The following is a 19,192-nucleotide window of genomic DNA, read 5'->3' as shown; positions in this document are numbered from 1 at the left end:
AATGCTAGGTACTTAATATAATGTTTTACACGCGTTAATTCGCGCCATGGCACCATGTTTGGTGCTTTTTAACATAATATATTATATTCGCATTCTCAGGCTTAGGTTTAGTAGTCGAATGTTTATTATTATCTGTTTCATATTATTATTACTTAAATCTATAATGGTATACGATATTATGAACGTTTTTTTTTAAACTTTGGAACTTTGTTGAACTTTTTAAAAAATCAGCCAATTGTAGTAGTACAATATAATGTTGTTGGTGAGAATAAAAATGCGTTTAAAGAAATAAAAGTTATATAAATCATCTGCTGTCACACTCAAACTCGAACTTAATAAATATACTCAAAACTATTCGAACTGTTCAAAAATTCAAAACAGTTCAAATTTAAACATCGAATTTTCTCGAACTTTAGACTATAATTCACATTTTTGAAAAACTCGTGTTCTTCGAGGGTTCAATGAGTTTGAAATCCCAACGGCATATCCCTAATTATAATATATATATATTATAGAGCTAGTGATGCAGCGCATATGTTTGTTCAACACACGCGCGTTTCGTTCTAGCTTTTGATTTGGATCAAGGGGAGAACGAGAAACAGTCATGAGGAACGGTTCGCGATTTATCACAGAGGCGGTGGACCGTTTCTAAACAGAAGACAAGACCCACCCCCCCCCCGTCCTACCACAGGCCCCAGCATAAGCTGCATAATATACAGGGTAAATCGCAGTGTACCTTCGTATTATTATACTCACCCGAAAACTCTCCCTCCGTAATCAGTTATATTTCTTATATAAGCTTTAGCCATGAATGTACCAACATGTTAAGCACATCAGAATAATAATAATAATAATAATAATCAATCTAAGTATGAGTCCCCCAAAACTATTCTAAACTTGAGCTATTGCAAAGAATAATTTTAATTAACTCTCAGTTTCTTCTTGTATGATTTTCTTTTTTCGAGCATATGCTAATACAATACATATAGATTGTATGTAAATAAACACAGACGACATATATATTCATTATTGCCAATCAATTGAGTATATTGAACAATGATTTTAAATATCGGCAGATTACAATGTAATGTCTTATTAAAAAAAAGTAGAAATTAGTATATATCAAAGTAAAAAAGCTTAATATTAAAAAAATCTTATTCTACCGATATTATATTTGCTGTATAAAAACATGTAAACTATGATGCCCTTAAATTTTTCTGGTCGCAATTTGTGTGCACCGAACCTATCGTTTCGAAATTTTTTTTAGTACACAAATATTTCAGTAAGTTTGACACGAGTTTAAAAATGCGTATACAAATCACTATTCAAAACATAAGTGGACCTACGGTAGATCAACTGATCTAGACACGATGGAATATAATATGTTATGTTGTATTTTCGTTCCTCCAGCCACTGTAGTGTATATAGGTAGCCGTTGTACATTATGTATGTATATAATATATATACGTATATTAGTGATCGTACGTGTGCTTGAACGACGACGGGCGAGCGGGAAACGGCATTTTTTCGTCTAAATCGTCAGGACCGATTTAGTCCAATTAGACCGCCGGTGCATTCACGTGTGCAACAACGGACGCGAGTCGTTTACGCGTTGGAAAATTAAACTGTAGAAACAAAATGTATATACAAAACCCGTATTACACTGTACGCTGGCATTAATACGAGCTTCTATACTACGTGAGCTATATACGATGTCAGTCAAACAACATATATTACAATAATATGTACATACGTTATTCAGTCTTGTCCGGCGCCGTAGTCCGACACAAGTATTATTTAGTGTGCTGTCTAATCGTCATTCCGCTCGGGCGAACGCTCCACGCACACACTGCAACGTCCTCTCCCCTCGCCACACGCACATAAGTTCTTCTCCTATAGATTCCTAGAGATGCGAGAAATTCCATACCTGGACAGTGTTTATAGGGTTGCTGCAGAGAGAAAGAAATATTTGTTTACCCCTAAACCATTATAACTTCCTTAAAAAATGGACAACCGTGTATTTAATCCACAGTTTATACAAGCATATATAAGTATAGTAACAAATAATTAATAGTAAATTAAAAATGCAAATACAATGAAAATTGAAGGAGTGTGTATTTTAAGAAAATATTATTAATTATTTTTATTTCAACTATACAAATACAAATCAAAACATTGAAATTCCTAGAAGCAATCGGCAACGACAGCATATGTTTAAATATTAAAATTGCGCATAATATATTATTGCGATGTATAATTTTGAATTGGAAATAATATTTCCTAACGCTTTTCGTACGCTTTTCAAAAGTTCAAATGTCAAGAATGTCGTCGAGTCGAGCGTGTATGTGTGTTGAACACAGTTCGCGTGAACTAAACTATGTCGTTTGAATAATTACAGCCACTGTATATTATTATATTATGCATATACCTGGTAGTGTGGTTCGTATTTGTAGCCGGGGAATCGTTTGGGGGAGGAACGTTTTCGATGAGGTAAACCACTGCGGAAATGACTGACGAACGACAGTTTTAAATATTAAATTGCAAATTGCGTGTTAGTTATAGTATAATAATATATACACCCAATCATCGTGCTATAGTTCGAAAAGTTCGTTTGACCACGATTTATAAATAATATAAATATAAAACATTACAAAATTGTATTCGTGTCGTTCCTATATTGATATATTATGCGTAATTGATTCCGGAAACGGTTCTACAAAAACTTATTTATTTTTTTATTATTTTATTAGATAATAGGTAGGTAGGTATAATACCTAATATTATTATTTATTATGCGTGTCGTCAAAACTTTTTGGAAATTCTTTTGACCGTTAATTATTAATAACTGTGATTTCGTTTCGTTCGCAGAATTTTCAATCGTTTAAAAAAAAACAAACATAATATATATAAATAATTTTATTGGCGTCCACGACCAATTTCTTTACACAGTTACCGGAGGGAGTGGTCAATATATTTTTTCTAAGATATTAGAACTAAATATGTTTAGTGTCATACTATTTAACATAACATTTGTATGATAACAATTTTTAGTGCACATTTTTCATACTAAAATAACTAGTGCAGAGAACGTTCTATAAAAAAAAAAATAGTCTTTATAGAACAGCACATTTTAGTCTAAGTACCTTCATATAACTAAGTTATTTATCGTTACATAAATTATGTACTTAGTAAAAAAACAACTTTTATCTACACTATTAACTTTAGTCTATCCTCTTGCCTGTTCTGTTGCATCATACATACGTAATTTAGATTTACCTATTCGTAATTATATTATCTGAAATAGTTTTTTAAGTGACGCAGTGCGAGGAATTCAATCATATATTGTGACTGCATTATATTTAAGTAAGTATGGGTAGTATCTGGAGAAATTTAATCAAAAGATTTAGAGCAGACGGTGCACGATACCACTTATATACGGACAGTAGGCACCTATAATATATTAATATATCGATGGCTTTACATATTTTATTTTTATTACTTATCACTTTTTACAACACAATCTACTGATCTATTTTTTTTTACTTATACAGTTATACCACAATTTCATTGAAAACGTATTTAAAACTTATTTAGTAAGCTAAGCTACTAATATTAAATTTGTCCTGTATCGTGTATATTTAATATTATATAGGTATAAATACGTATATAAGCATTTAATGTGGAAGTATATACTTATTGCTCGTTGTTATACTACTGATATACATTAACATTAATCACAACCGCGGTTATTGTTGTTTATATACTATATTATAAATATAGTATTATATTCGAGAACGATTTTCATATCTAAATATAGGCACTTCAAAGTCTTGCAAAAGTCGAGTGCAAAAAAAAAAATGCGGTGGTTATTCCGTACGAATTACTCGAATGAATTGCCACCAACTTTTTTAATGCGAAATTTAAACGAATTCACATACGGTGGACTAACAAACACTATAAATTATCATAAACATACAAACAGTGTCTTTGAAATGAAAATGTCCGTATGCATAAAAAGGAATGTCGTTCAGGGTCGGACCCGTGCAAAAATCTCTCGCGAGTAAAAAAGAAATCGAACAAAAAAATTCGATAAAACAGTAGCCGCCCTCGTGATGATCGGCCAACGGTCGGGCCGTTAGCTGCAGCGGCGTTTGGGATTAAAAGTTCTGGCGACATCGCACCAAACCATTTCCCGTGTTTTACGTTGTACCGACGGGCCAAACATAAACGCTCTTGTTGTCGTAATAATAACATCGTACGGTTATAATTAGTCTCCCTCCGGGCATCGTTGCATTATTGCTCGGTATTTTTTCTTTTTCCCCAATGTTACATTTCTATTGTAGAACAATTTATTTCAGGTGCATTGTGATTAAGTAATTATTTTAAGAGGCCGTCACACTAGGAAAAAATCGACCGTAAAACATGGTTTTTTGATTCCAATAGTACTCAAGTCTCATTAGTCGTAGAAACATGATTTTTGTATCAAATTAAACGTGAGAAGTTGTACTAAAAACTGTTGGAACAAATTTTTGAAATTTGTTTTCAAACCGATTTTATTTATATTTGAAATTTGTTAAAATTTTGAAATTTTTAAAAAATTATATAAAATCAGCAAATTGAGATATCAAAATTCTGTTCCAACAGTTTTTAGTACAACTTCTCACGTTTAATTTGGTACCAAAATCATGTTTCTACGACTAATGAGACTTGAGTACTATTGGAATCAAAAAACCATGTTTGTTGTAAAAAAATTATGATTTTACGGCCGTCGTGTGCTGCTATCGAAACAACTGCGGCACTGTTCTAAAACTGTACTCATTCCCCCACACTTCGCGCATATGCAGCGGTACCTCACCTAGATCGAAACCGGTTATCTAGCCGCGCGCGTTTTATAAATACCCAGAGTATCGATAAGGAAAATAATAATATGGCCCATGAATATTATTTGAATTATTTCGATATAATAATTCAAATTCATATTCTAATAAACTAAACACATGTTGAAACCACAAAGTATCATAAAGTTGCCAAAACTCAGCTGAAAAATGTACGATCTCGACATTTTTTTTTTCAAACTGTAGGAAATTTTTCAATATAATTAGTGGTTAGGTTTAAAATATGAAAATGTTTTAATTTAACTGAGTATAAGTGTATACAAAAGAAATATGTCGTTTACTCCTGAAAAAAATCATTGTTGATAACTTTTGCAGGGCTTTTTTAAAAGAATGCCGTGGAATTAAAATATAAATATTTTAATTTATTATAAATATTTTTATATTAAATACAGATTTTTGTAAACTAAACATAAATGCATACAGCAATTTAATGATTTTATTGAAATAGTTGAATCAAAAACTAATTGCTAGCATGTAGTACATAGTACCTACATAGTATATAATACCCTAAATAATATATAACTGTGTATAAACGTATTGAGATTACTATGTAAGTATTTATTGATATCCACATGATTACACTAATCATCAGTAGAAAATATGTGGTCAAAGTATTTTTCATATAAAACTAGAATTAATCTACTATAGTCTATGGGTGTTGTAGTATAAAATTTTTATACCTATTTAATATATGTAAACATTCGGTTATTATCAAGTAAAAAGGCGACAGTATGACATATATTGGTAGAAACTTTTGTTTGCTCTTACTAAATCTAAATAAATGTATATATGTATAATACGTCAATAATTAAAATTCTCAACACTAATGAGTAATGACCATAATTTGTTCAAGATAGTTTTAATATCTAATATATTATATTATAAATATTATATCTACTATCATTTCTCCATTAGATATAGTATAAAAGTAAGTACCTATTTGTGATAATTAAATTATTATTATTTTATTACTCGCATTATTCATTAGTATAACTAGTATAAGGTAATTATATAATTAAATATTATGATCAACGATAATAGTGCATATCAAAATGGGAAGACATCAAAATTATTGTCATTCTGTAAAACTGTCCACACCAGTAACAACTTACATTCTAATTGAATTTTTATTGTGGTTTAATTTTTTTTTATTTAACGTTAAAATGGATCAACTTAAAAAACGTACTCGTCAACCATCGAAAAAGTTATCAACTAAAAAGAAATTGAGTAATCGAGTGATGAATTTTCTAGGAATTCAAAACAAAACCAAGTAAGTAAAATATTAAATGATTAAAATATAAAATATGTATAAATAATAACGTAATATCAGTTATAACAATACATTGTTTTTAATTAAGTCCCAATCCAGAGGTCGTAGAATCTGTTGTGAAACCTTTTTTCTTGGGTGATGACAATCAACTACCATGCACATCAAGGGAAACAATTAGGTAAACTTTTGCTAAATTATATAGCTATTAAATTTGGTAAACTATAATAACTTAATATTTAAATAATATACGGAAAATGTATTACATAATCGCATGCAGCAGTATAAATATTTATATAATACAATATTTTTATATATTTTTTAAAGTCAAAATCCAGAGCTCGTAAAATCTGTTGAGGCACCTTTTTCTTAGGTGCTGACAATCAACTACCATGCACATCAAGGGAAACAATTAGGTAAATTAAAAATGTTTAATAATTTAAATTAAAACTCTGATTATATAAATTTGAATGTATATGAGAACTCCAACGATTTTTGTATATATTATATCAATTTTTTTTTAAAAAAAATTAGAAAAATAAATGATCCGGAGGTAATGCAAATAATTATTGGAATACTGAAGAAAATTTACATAACTTAACAGTGGACGAATCTATACTTAGTAATCAAGAAATTAAGTAATAAACAATTTCTCCGCAAAACACTGATTTGTTAGCCTACGTTAATACAAAATTTGTTTATGTTGAAAACTTCTTTAAATCTACGATAACATCATTGTATAATGACATAATTAAAAAACAGTGTGATCTCGAACGAAAAATATTACAACAAAAGCTTACACTAGCCTCTTCGAGCATTTCCGACTTTTCGTATCTTATGGGCGAAGGACCAGGTTTTACTGCAGTGAAAACAGGCGAAATAATATATTTAATAAAATGTAAAAAGGTAAATGTTGAAATATCGAGAAAAAATGTATGTTTTAATGAACTACCAGTTTTATATAACAACAAAACGTTTTTCATGGCCCCCAAAACGCACATATTGCAACAATTTGGAACTCAAATTGATTGTAATATACTACTTCCACCTGGCTTCAATTTGGACGGAGACTGGTTTGGTATTGTACCCAATATACAAGAAATAAAAAAACCACAAAAGCTCAAACCGGCTACAACCTGGACGTGGTCGTACAAAAGTCCAGAATCGCTTATGAATGCTGGTATATACACACAAGACACAATGAAAGCTTTTCAGCAACATATATTGTTTCCACAAGAAGTGAGTGCTGCTACAAATAATTTAATAAGACAATCTATGGGATATGATACGACTAACCAAGGTCTGCAATATAAATATCTTATTGACGAACAGACAATAAGCAACATGGTCGAAAATAAATTACATCAACTTTGGGGATGGTTTACAACTATTGGTACTTTTGTTTCGGGACTGATGGGGATATTTTTTATTGTAAAATTAATATTAACACTAGTGGATACGGGGATTAATATTACTATTTTATACAAAACCTTTGGGTGGAGTGCAAAACTGTTGGCAGGAATTTTTTCTAGTATTACCCATTATTTAATGTTAAAGACACACAAAAAAAATCAAAATTTTGATCAAGACTCGCTAGACACAAAACATGTTCGCTATTCAATTAAAAATAGCAAAAAAGTGTACCCGAGCTTGAGTCAAGATTCTGTTTAAACACTTTAAAGCCATACAGAAATAATGTATTTAATTTAATTTATTATTTATTTAGTATTAAAAGTATTGTTTTAAATTTGTATATTTTATTTAATTATTTAATGATAAAAAATTTTAATTTCATATTAAATGTACATGAAAAATGCAATTATTACCTTTATGTTATATGTTTATAAATATAATACATTTGAAAAAAGGTTAAAGAAATATTTGTTTTTTACTATTTTGTATGGTAATTAAATATTAGATTATAAAATGATTAAATTATGTATTTTTAAGTGTGTTTAAGTAGGTACAGGTTATTATGCTCAATATTCTATTTTTCTTTGAATTACCAAAAAAATTTGTAAGTTGTAGCATGTTCACGAATAATGTATAATGTAAAATATACGCAATACATTTAAATATTACAAAACTAATATTTAGATATTTAGGTAATATTAATTTAGGTTATTGCTATAAATTAGTTATTATTTACTTTATTATAAATATTTCATGAAGTAAATATCTAATAATGTATTATAAATACAAATCACATCGGTACCCGCGGGTATTAAAAATATTACAGCTGCATTTACCCATTTACGTGTATATTTACGCGCGATCCGTCTTAGACGAAGGTTCAAATAATAATAAACACCGCTCCCGAATAGGCATAATCCTCGGCTGGCCGCCGACTACCAGTAGTGGGCGTGGTTAAAACGTCGCGTGCTTGCGGATCACGAAAACACCTAACAGCGCGTTCTCTCGGACGTTGTATGCGTTTCACTTTTAGTGTGACGGCCTCTTAACGATAAAAAATTATAATCCATTTACATGTTTACACGAAAAGTTATATGTAAGGGTGGAACTTATGACGTGTATCTATAATAAAATCTAGGCCGACATTATTATGTATTTTACATCTTCCGGATAAAATATATAATTATTTTTTTCAATTATTAGTACTATACGAAAGATGCACATGTTAAAATACCACATTCTATATGGTTGTCTGTGTTCGTTAATTCAGATTGGGATGCGGTTTTATCATTTTGTATTTACAATAACTGTAATTTTTACTTGTACTATTTTGGTTTTTCATGAATTTTACAAAAATATATAATCATACATTTATTTGATTTCGGAAACACGAGTATCTAGTTACTAGTTTGTATAATTTATGTTATGCAACGTTAGGTTAACTACCACCTGCATGTCTCAATATGTAGCATATATTTATAAATCGTCTACTTTTATCTAGATAATATTTTTAATCGTTTGCCAGAATGAGATTCAATAGAATATTTTCAAATGACTGTTTTCTTTAGTTTTAATTTTCCTAATCTCTAAGAGAAATTAAATAAGGGTAATGAAATACAAGGTAATAATTTATAATTTAGCGTGACCTGTAATAATTTCAGTGCTAAACTGCTAACTAACCATGTTGAAAGAAAAATAGTGAAAAACTAAGAGTAATATACGTCACGCGTATAACGAATTAAAATAGCGAACATTTATTAATTTCCATATAAATTTAAATATTATATAATAATGTGTACCTGTGATTTATTTGGAATAAAATAGCACTAAACAGCTGGTAGCATTAGTATTACTACTTTGTTTAAAAATATTTGTGCGATTATTCAACATTGTGTGTATATTAAAAAAAAACTAAAAGTAGTACTGAAATATTTTTCAACGTTTTGAAGTAAAATGTAAATCAACTATACGATTTCTTTATTTTCTTCAAAGTTTTTTAATATTTTAAAACGTTTTTCTACCATCATAAATAAATTGACTGCCATCCTGCCACGACAGAGTATATTCATCAGGTATTTTGAGGTCAATTTATGATGACAGATATTTGGAGAAGCTCGTTAATTTTCATTTTTTTTGGTCGGACTCTAGGCATTGTAGGTACTTATATACATTTCAAAAGTGAAATTTCTGGAACATTACCAAACTTAACTTGCTTGTACGGAAATTATTTCGCTATATACCTATTGATGACCTTCGTGTACATAGTGTCGTCCGTTCGTCCATCATTAGTGTAATGGCACCCTTAAACCCTTATTATACATATGCCTAGAAACCTGATATAGGTAATGGAGGCGAAGGTTTTATCTAAGGTTTTTAAACTTCTACGGTTCCATCAGGAAAAAAAACAATAAATCTCTTTTATAGTTCAGCGTCCCTAAAATTGAAACATGCCCCTTTTGGCTAGTAGAACTACGGTCCTGCCCCCACATGAACTATATTCTATGTAACATGTAAATATTAAAATTAATTATGTACAAAAATGGTATATATATTATATTAACAGTAAAATAATATCATAAGTCTTAAAACATACGACGAGAATAAAACGTATAAATAATACGCTCGCGAGACAATCTTCAAAAATAGAAAGAACATTTTCATTCATCCTCCCGCCCCACCTTAAAGTTTCGTCAAGACCACTACCTCTTTTTCTGCTCTCCTCGCTAACCTATAACCTCGTTTGCAGTTCTGCACTCGAACGTACCCTCGTTTCGACCGTGTAACGACTAACGAGTATGTCATGTACTCTGTTACCGCGCAGACTTGTACATGAAATAGCAAAAAAAAATCGGCGTACACCACGGTGGTCTCGTAAGTCGGCGGCTATCTCCGCGTACAATGAAATATTATAATTATATATTGTTCTATTATTATTTCGTGACCGAAAACTTTCAAAGTGAAAATAAAAAAAAATATCAGCGTATATTTTACACACACACACACACACTACATAAATACTGTGCTCTAGACGGCGCGGTATAATGACGATAATATATTACTATTATTATGTGTACACGCGGTGCGTCGTCGTCGTCGTTAATAATTGGCGGCGATCGCGACACCTCCTAATTGGACGAGCTCGCCAACATTGCCCAAGTCGCCGGCACCGGCAGCAGTCGTCGCGCCGTTCGTTTTATATTATTATTATTATTATCATCATCATTATATTTATATAAACGTCTCTCGACGCGGTTTCGTCGTCGTCGTCGTCGCGTTGACGACGTGCAAAACTTCCGACGTCAACGTCTTGCAGTGTGTGTGTGTGTTATACACATTATTGTGTGCTAGTAGACGAGCGGCGGGCGAAGAGGATATAATAATATTATGTAGTCGTAATAGGGAAAAAAACGCACACACGCACGCCGCCAACCCATCAATCGTACTTATGATATATATATACATATACCTAAATATAATGTATAATATATACGTGTATATTATAATACGTACAGACGTACAACTGTGTACGCGACTATGCGTGTGTTCCGCGTCGGAGAGAGCGAAAAAAAAAGTATATACGGAGAGAAAAAATAAAATGAAAAAAAAAAACCGTTTGACAATTTGCGTGGCGAGGACGTGACTAATGGTGTGCGAGGGAAAAGACGAAAGGTCAAAAACGCGATGCGCGCTCGTAATGTGTACGTTGTGTATGTGTGTATAGGACGTACATGTATATTATACGCGCGTGTATACTTGTGATTATACAGGGCGAGCGCGGAAAAGCGAAACGGTATATAAAATGCAACACGGCCGATGATGATCGTTATCATTATGTTGTCGTCTCGTGCTGCAGTCCGCCTTTCCGATTTTACGCACATTATCATCAGTAGTGACCATAGTGAGCTCTCGCCCTCGGTCACGGTTATAATGTTTTCGAAATGTCTCAACACGACGACCATGCAGTCGCTCCGGAGCCATGCGAATTCGACGATTTCGCTCGACGATGATGGATTTCATTTAGAATTAAAAATTAGCGTGATACGATTAATTCGATCCAAAACGCAATAACTGCATTCGAAATACGAAAGTTTAGTTTGCATAATGCAAGAGTCGTATACATTTATACGTTATGCCTACACAGCTGTTTATTAAAATGTTTTTATCGGGTATATAATATGCATTAGCGGGAAAAAAAATAATGGATATGGTGTTTTATACCGATAATGTTTAAAGTATTTTTAGAATATTCTTTTGCAAAATGTTTATCAAATGTAAATTCATAATTACTGCAGTTCACTTATATTTTTCTGTGTATCTTACTCGATGGAATTTTTTTCATTTTACATGTACAACTTATTACGAAACGATAGCCTGTAGGTATAATAAAAGAATTTTTTTATTTTTATTTATTTACTATTCTTTAATTCTTTTACTCCAGATATAGTTATTCAAAAAAGGTTTAATTTAATTTGATTTATGCTGACAAACGGAATTATATCTACACCATTTGTTTTATTTTCAAAATCTAAAAGTGTATATATAGTGAAAATATAAAATAGTTACGATGGCATACAATAATAATTAAAAAAAATATACCTATAGTATGTTTATTTTTTGCATGATATAATAATTAATACCATGTTGACAAAAATCTACTATACTATTAAAAAGATTTTTTATGTATCATTAATTTTTGAATGCATATTTTAACGAATTTTTGATAATTAATATTCGAACTCTATAATTATGAATATATAGGTACATATATTTTAGTTACTTATAATAATATGTAATTTATTACGAGGGATAATTATTTTATATGAGTAAGGGTGCTAGGTGATATGATACCGCCATAGGTAGTGTAAATAAGTGTATAGGGACACATAATATTTTAAGCATTCAAGGAATAAAAAAAAACCCCAAAAATTTATCGGAAATGATTAAAAACTTAAATTATTAAATTATTTCCAATCATACATATGAATTTGATAAAAAAAAAAACTCCTTGGTAGTCAACCTGTTAATAATAAATTACATGTGTGTGTACTGATACGCGCCCGTAATATATCATCACTATTATTCAGTCGTCGTTACGTTATCTATCGAATGCACCTACGTACGAAATAAGTGCACTACTTAACTCTGCGAGTAAAACTTTTAACACTTTTTTTTTTATTACTTTATAAAATGTTTTAGAAAATAATTATTGTTTGCTAGCCATTAAAATAAAATCGTAAATTATAATGTACGTCACAAAAATATAAAAATCATGTTTAAAGAATATTATATTAATATAATTCATTTCTTAACAAATGATAACTGACAACTATAAGTCTATAAAGTTGATTTCGTACAATAGTATTATTCGTGTAATATAATGTATGTTTTGCAGTTATTGGAGGTAATAAATAATAATTATAGGAGGTTGAAAAATTAAGTTACGAACATTACCCAAATCTCAATGAATACGTACGAAAAATTTTATTCCAAGTGATTCAGTAGTTTCCAAGTCGTATAGACTAATTCAAACGTAGGTACATTAATTTGAATGAAAATAAAATCTTAATCTATTGTGTTTATAATCTATCTATGCTTACCATCATGTAATAAAGCTGTTAATGTTTCTATTACATCGTCATAACAAATGTATAATCAGTTATTAAGTTATGACATATTCAGCTCGGATAGTAACTCCCTATTTCATAATCTCCGGCTATAGTCATGTATAGTTTTATTTACTCGATTTATATTTATAATTTATATGATACTAACCCATACATTGTAATTAGTAGTATAATATTATAATTGTAATTTGTAGTTTCATAAGATAAGATTATATAAACGAACAATTCTAACATGAAATAACATGTTTTCATATTTATGTTAATGTTTTCAAGTACCACCTTAATAAAATATTTATTACTGCTAAATGAGTTGAATTTTCATCAAAAGTATTAGGTGTACGCACGCAGAATTCGAATGATATTATGAAGAAATGTTGGAAATAAATAATACCACAAGGCCTTTCCATTGAAAGCTTACTATATAAGTGACCCACCTTTTATAATTCACAACTTAAGACAGCATAATTAGATGTAATGATATGTATGTATTGATGAATTTCCCAACAATCTGCCTGCAGCTGATTCATCATCTGATACCAATTAATAGTTACATAATACAATTATTAATTAATAATTTTAAATTAAAATAAAATACAGATAATTGAGTTGTAATAATATTACGCCGAAGCTTTAGCGTATATGTGCAACCCCCCTGTTCTTGAACTTTTCTCTGATCGTGTCTAGCGTACAAATAGAAATGTATGTAGAAATGTAGAATGAGGATAAATTCAATAATAATTAATTTTTGTCAAAACGTTTGAAACACGCTAGCTCAATTTATCTATACTAAAGTATTAACTTATCATTATAAAATATAATCCTGCAGGATACGCCATATTCTATATATATATTCTATATTATTATATACACGACTGCAGGATTTTTTCTTGATGGATGAAGCTCATGTTCTTGACTTTTTCCAAATACCTTCCCTCCCATCAAATAAATTTACGATCTATTGAAATACATTCATAATACATTTCATTTATAGATACCTATTTAATTACTAAGTATAAGTTTCATTCAGAATAAATAAATAGGTACGAGACTTCATAATATAATATAGGATCGGTCTATTTAAATCAACACAACATATAAAGTTTATACATGGAGTATTTTAAATAACAAGTAAAATGAACCGATGAAAAATGCATTATAGTAAGCACACCCTATATAATATACTCTTTATAACATTTATGCAGTCAGAAAATGTCGTCGTCGCGCGTGGTGCACTCAAAACCGGTCGTCGTCGGATGGCGTCGGCAAATGAAATTTTGTTCGCCTCGTTGTGTCAGATGACTTATCGCTGTGTGGCGTGATTGCGAGCTAAATCGGTGGGGGTGAGGAAAAACCGTTAAAAGATTCCCTACCGGTAGGAGGAGTGAAACACGGTGAAAATAGTTCATTTTATATTGTCTCCCGTTTATGTAAATAATAAAATATGCGCTCCCACAACCGGTTCACGAGCGGATCGTTTATTCAGATTCTGCGAGGAAACCATATTATTGCTTGTCGTAAATTTATTATCTCTTTTTATAACACAAACACTTCTTCGGGCTAAACGCGAGTTGTCTCATAAACTTACGGATCGGAGTCTTATCTCATTTGTCTCTATATCGTATAGATATAGTCATACTAGTAGCGCTTTGAACATATTATAGGTATAGATAATTTACCGATATATTATATTCATATTTATAATCATTAATTGACACTGGTAAACTGTTGAATAATGTCGATGAATGTGTCACAAATTTTGGCTTTAACACCGTAGCAAGCGTGCAAAAATCGTTATCAAGTTTTGTGATTACGTGTGGAAAAACGAGTGAGACGTCAACACCTCTGCATTATAGCTTCATCCCAATCCTCATTTTATCGATTAATATTTACAGTATTATAACTATTATCTAACCGTCCTTTAATATTATTTTCGTGACGTCATAGTGTATATACCAACTATAGAGTTAATAATAGACATAATTAGAAGGTCTGAATGTCGATTACCTATCTATTTGAATTCATATTTTTAATGTTCTTTCTATGCTGTAAGTCTGTTTAATATACTCGTACATGCATATACAGTATTATACACGCGTTACCGAATTTTTTTTTTAAGTTAACGAGTTGTTTCTGTGAATTTTGTATTTGTTTTAGGTATTTGAAAATTAAGAACAATATCGTAAGGTGCAATTTGTTATTGAGCTTTTAGAAGTTTCTCGTTGTTGGCACATCGCTACATTTTTAATTGTTGTAGTCTTTTATTTTATCTGATTTTAAAAACTAAGAGTCTTTTAAACCTAAACACAACATCGTGTTTCATATCAAAACTCGGTCATCATATTAAGATCATTTTGCGGGTAGAAACTATAAAGATAACCACTATAAAGTATAAATATAAATATGATGAAAAAAATTTTTTTTTTATTTTAAAAAAGTCGGGTTTGAAAGGGTTAAGAATATTTTTTTACAAATTTTTAATCGATTATAGCAGCACAAAGCAGCCATGAACAATGAAATCTAGTTTTATTGAACACACTATTATTATTTATTATTTACTATACTTATTGTGTATGTTTGGAAATGTACACTGACCGTTTAAAGTGAAAAGTTTGTGTTGTTAACAATACAAACCACTTGAAACGAGTCGTAAACAGTGCAGCGCAAAACGGTTGAGCCCATGTGTGGGCCATTTGTTATATCTGTAAGTACCTATATACATACACGCGTATATACGCGACAGCGGGGGCGTTGGGGTAAAAATGTTTTTCTTGAATATTTCGCGCCTCTTCGACTAATAATCGTCATTACGCAACGCGTTTTCCGAGGTTTTTCGGAGAATATTGACTTCCGGCCCCCCCGGGCGGGTGCACTGCTGCTCGTACGGAATAATATTAATAGTGTCGTTTTCGTGTGACGTCCGCATAACGCGCGTATGTGTTTGTAAGTGTTTATATATATACATCATATTATTAGTGTGTGTGTGTGTGTGTGTGTGTACGCTCTCGCGGTGGGCGCGAGATCGGCAGCGGGGCCACACACCGCGCCAGGGGTGCCAACTCGGGGTAATTTATTGCCCCCGGGCCACCGCATTCCAACGCCGCCGCCGCCGCCACCGTCGACGACGCGGCGAGAGAGAGAGCGAGAGTGAGAGAGCGTTAAAAACTGTTAAAAGACGGACGCGTCAAGTCGCCGCCGCCGCCGCCGTCGGGCTACCGGTAACGAGTGCGCACTCGAGCCATGCCGTTCTCGACTCTCCTTCGCCCTCGAGCCCCCCCTCCCGGAAAATAAGTATCTCGGGCCGGCCTATGCCTACACGATGTCTTATGATTTATTATTTTTTCACGTGCGTCACAATAATAATAACGAGACAGAATCGCGCACCGTACGTGCACTTTTTCGCGGAACGAAAACAAAACGTTTCGTTCCAGTATAATATACCCGGACCGTAATGGATTATTATTAATTTTTTTTTTTTTTTTTTTTTTATAGATACTTTGACAGAAGTCAAATATTCGATAACGCACTATACGCGCGGCGTATAGAGCTTTTTCTTTTTTTTTTTTGCTACTATAAAACAGTGTAAAAATTAGATTATCAAAAACTGTCCAAGTTAACTTATTCCTTTTTACCACACATTTCTATAAAATATTATAATACAATACGACGTTTGGTAATACATAACACATTCCAACGATTTGCGTCGTGGTTATCGTCGAAAGAGATTAGAGGTAGCCGCGGGTCTGTATAATAAAAATACCAAGAGCTTTTATGTAAACATTAAAATATTTGCCAAGCATCGGTTTTCGTCATACCTTGATATCGCACGCGCCATATCACCATAAAATTTTATCTAAACCTAAAACAACCTTAAACCTTACCTACTATATACGATGTAAGGATCCTTATAGACAATATAAAATATATAGAAAATTTAACATACTGAAATATTAATATAAAAAGAGACATGGTTAGGTAAGGTTAGGTTGATTTATGGAAAATTAAAAGGAAAGCTACAAATGAGTGTAATGTGTGGAAAATTGTGGTCAACTTTCTGCAGATTGTCAATAATTTTATTATAGATATAAGATCAATTATTTTACAACAAAAACGCATTATTAGACTTCAAGAGGTGAACGTTACCGGATCGGTCTCAAAAGATAAAAATAAAATCAACTGGACAAAAATAAAATTACTTAAAAAGCTCGTTTCAGGCCGGAAGAAGGCAATAACGACCCAAATGTCATTTTTTTTAAACCCTCTCAAGTTGCAATGTTTTGGTATATTATGTATCACATTAAACCTACAAATATAAAATCTTATGAAACATGAACCTGCAAGACATGGTTGGTTTCAGTTTTTTAATAGCTATATATTCCATACTACACAGTATATTTAGGTATATATATTATATTTACGTTCAATGGCGTACTTGAGATTTTTTCATGGGTGGGGGATGTACATTTATTTAGAGCTCACTAACTCGAAATAGACTCCGCCCCATTCACCGTCGAGTGGTGAGTTCTCATAAAATGTTGATGACTTAATAACATTATACAAATACAATAACATTGGCTATTACACCGATAACCCATTAACTACATCAGTATAAGGTTAAAATCATTTTTTTCTTAATAATTTCACTAAAATATAATAATTAAATTTCAAAATTTTAATATATATTTTATACCATGTATTATTTATAGTCATTAACATGACTTATCACAAAATTTCAATGTTCTATTTTTTTAGACTTCACCCATCGATAATTTAATTTTGATAATGAATAATTTTGATATTCTGGTGACATACCGATATATCTATGACGACCTGTACGTGATCGTTGGATTAGTAATACTTCGGTTTAATAACTAATATAACTAAGTTAAACCTATAATATTGTCTATAATATAGTGTACACATTTAAAATATCACATGTTTATTTTATCAAAATCAACATTGGGTCATTGAGTATTAAATATTATTGTTAATAGACATTCCCCGACAAAATATTACCAACTCTATGATTTTGCAATATAAAAAAAATCATCCATCCACATCACCCTTTTCTCACCATACTAATCACGGCACCACACGCCTTACAATATAACATCATTTGTATAGCTCATTTACGGTGAAGCTGTCGTCACGTTAAATTTAATTTCTCAAAAACGTTCCAGGCTACCGCGCACGTTTAGAAGTATAATTTTTGTGGACTTCGATACATATATATATATATATATCACTTAAAATAGCGTTTCACCGGTGATGGAGAAATTAAATGCACAGCAAGCAAAAATTCGAATTATAACACGCCTAAAATATTTTATAGAATCGCAAAATGCTGTTTTTCGATCGTCGAAAACCTAGAATCGAGGATAATATCCTGGATCTTCGCATATTAATCTGTATCGTTATCGTCATTATTTAGATACAACTATTTTACATCGTATTATTTGAACTGCTATTAGGTACAAGGACTTGGGAAGGGGTTAAAACTATAACTTTTCTCCTTCTGTGAAATACAAGCGGAGAGGAATATGGCGAATGCCCCCTTTTCCCACTACGACCATCACGCGCCACTGGCACGTGTAATATTCAAGATTTATTACGAGATTCGTGTATTATTATATGATAATATGCTATACGGTCGATTCCCGAGGCTCGATAAATTACGGCTTTTTTCGGCGATCCGCCGATCGACAAGAACACGCAATAATTTGAATACAATGTACACCTGTATATATAGTAATGACCCGTCACCTCGTCGCTGCCCAGCCCCTTCGTCGCCTATGATATTATTACTATACATAAACTATTATAATCTGCGTTCTCGCCCGGCCCACCTCTTACGTATAATAATATTAAATTATTGTTATTATCATCATCATTATAATATTATCTTTGGCCACCACGACGACGCGTTCGTGCGGCTCTACGACGGGCCCTTTAAAATAATAAGTATAATTATTACCATACTACCTATATAATAATAT

The 19,192-nt window shown here is 31.5% G+C and overlaps 1 protein-coding gene across 1 annotated transcript in view; it reads left to right on the top strand.

Annotated features, from left to right (window-relative positions):
- Window positions 1–19,192, top strand: part of LOC114130472 (T-box transcription factor TBX20-like) — a 60,575-nt gene that overhangs the window by 22,823 nt on the left and 18,560 nt on the right. The gene's annotated exons all lie outside the window — the stretch shown is intronic.

Source organism: Aphis gossypii, chromosome X, assembly GCF_020184175.1.
Source record: "Aphis gossypii isolate Hap1 chromosome X, ASM2018417v2, whole genome shotgun sequence".
Lineage (NCBI taxonomy): Eukaryota > Metazoa > Arthropoda > Insecta > Hemiptera > Aphididae > Aphis > Aphis gossypii.
This window is presented reverse-complemented; position numbering and strand designations above follow the sequence as displayed.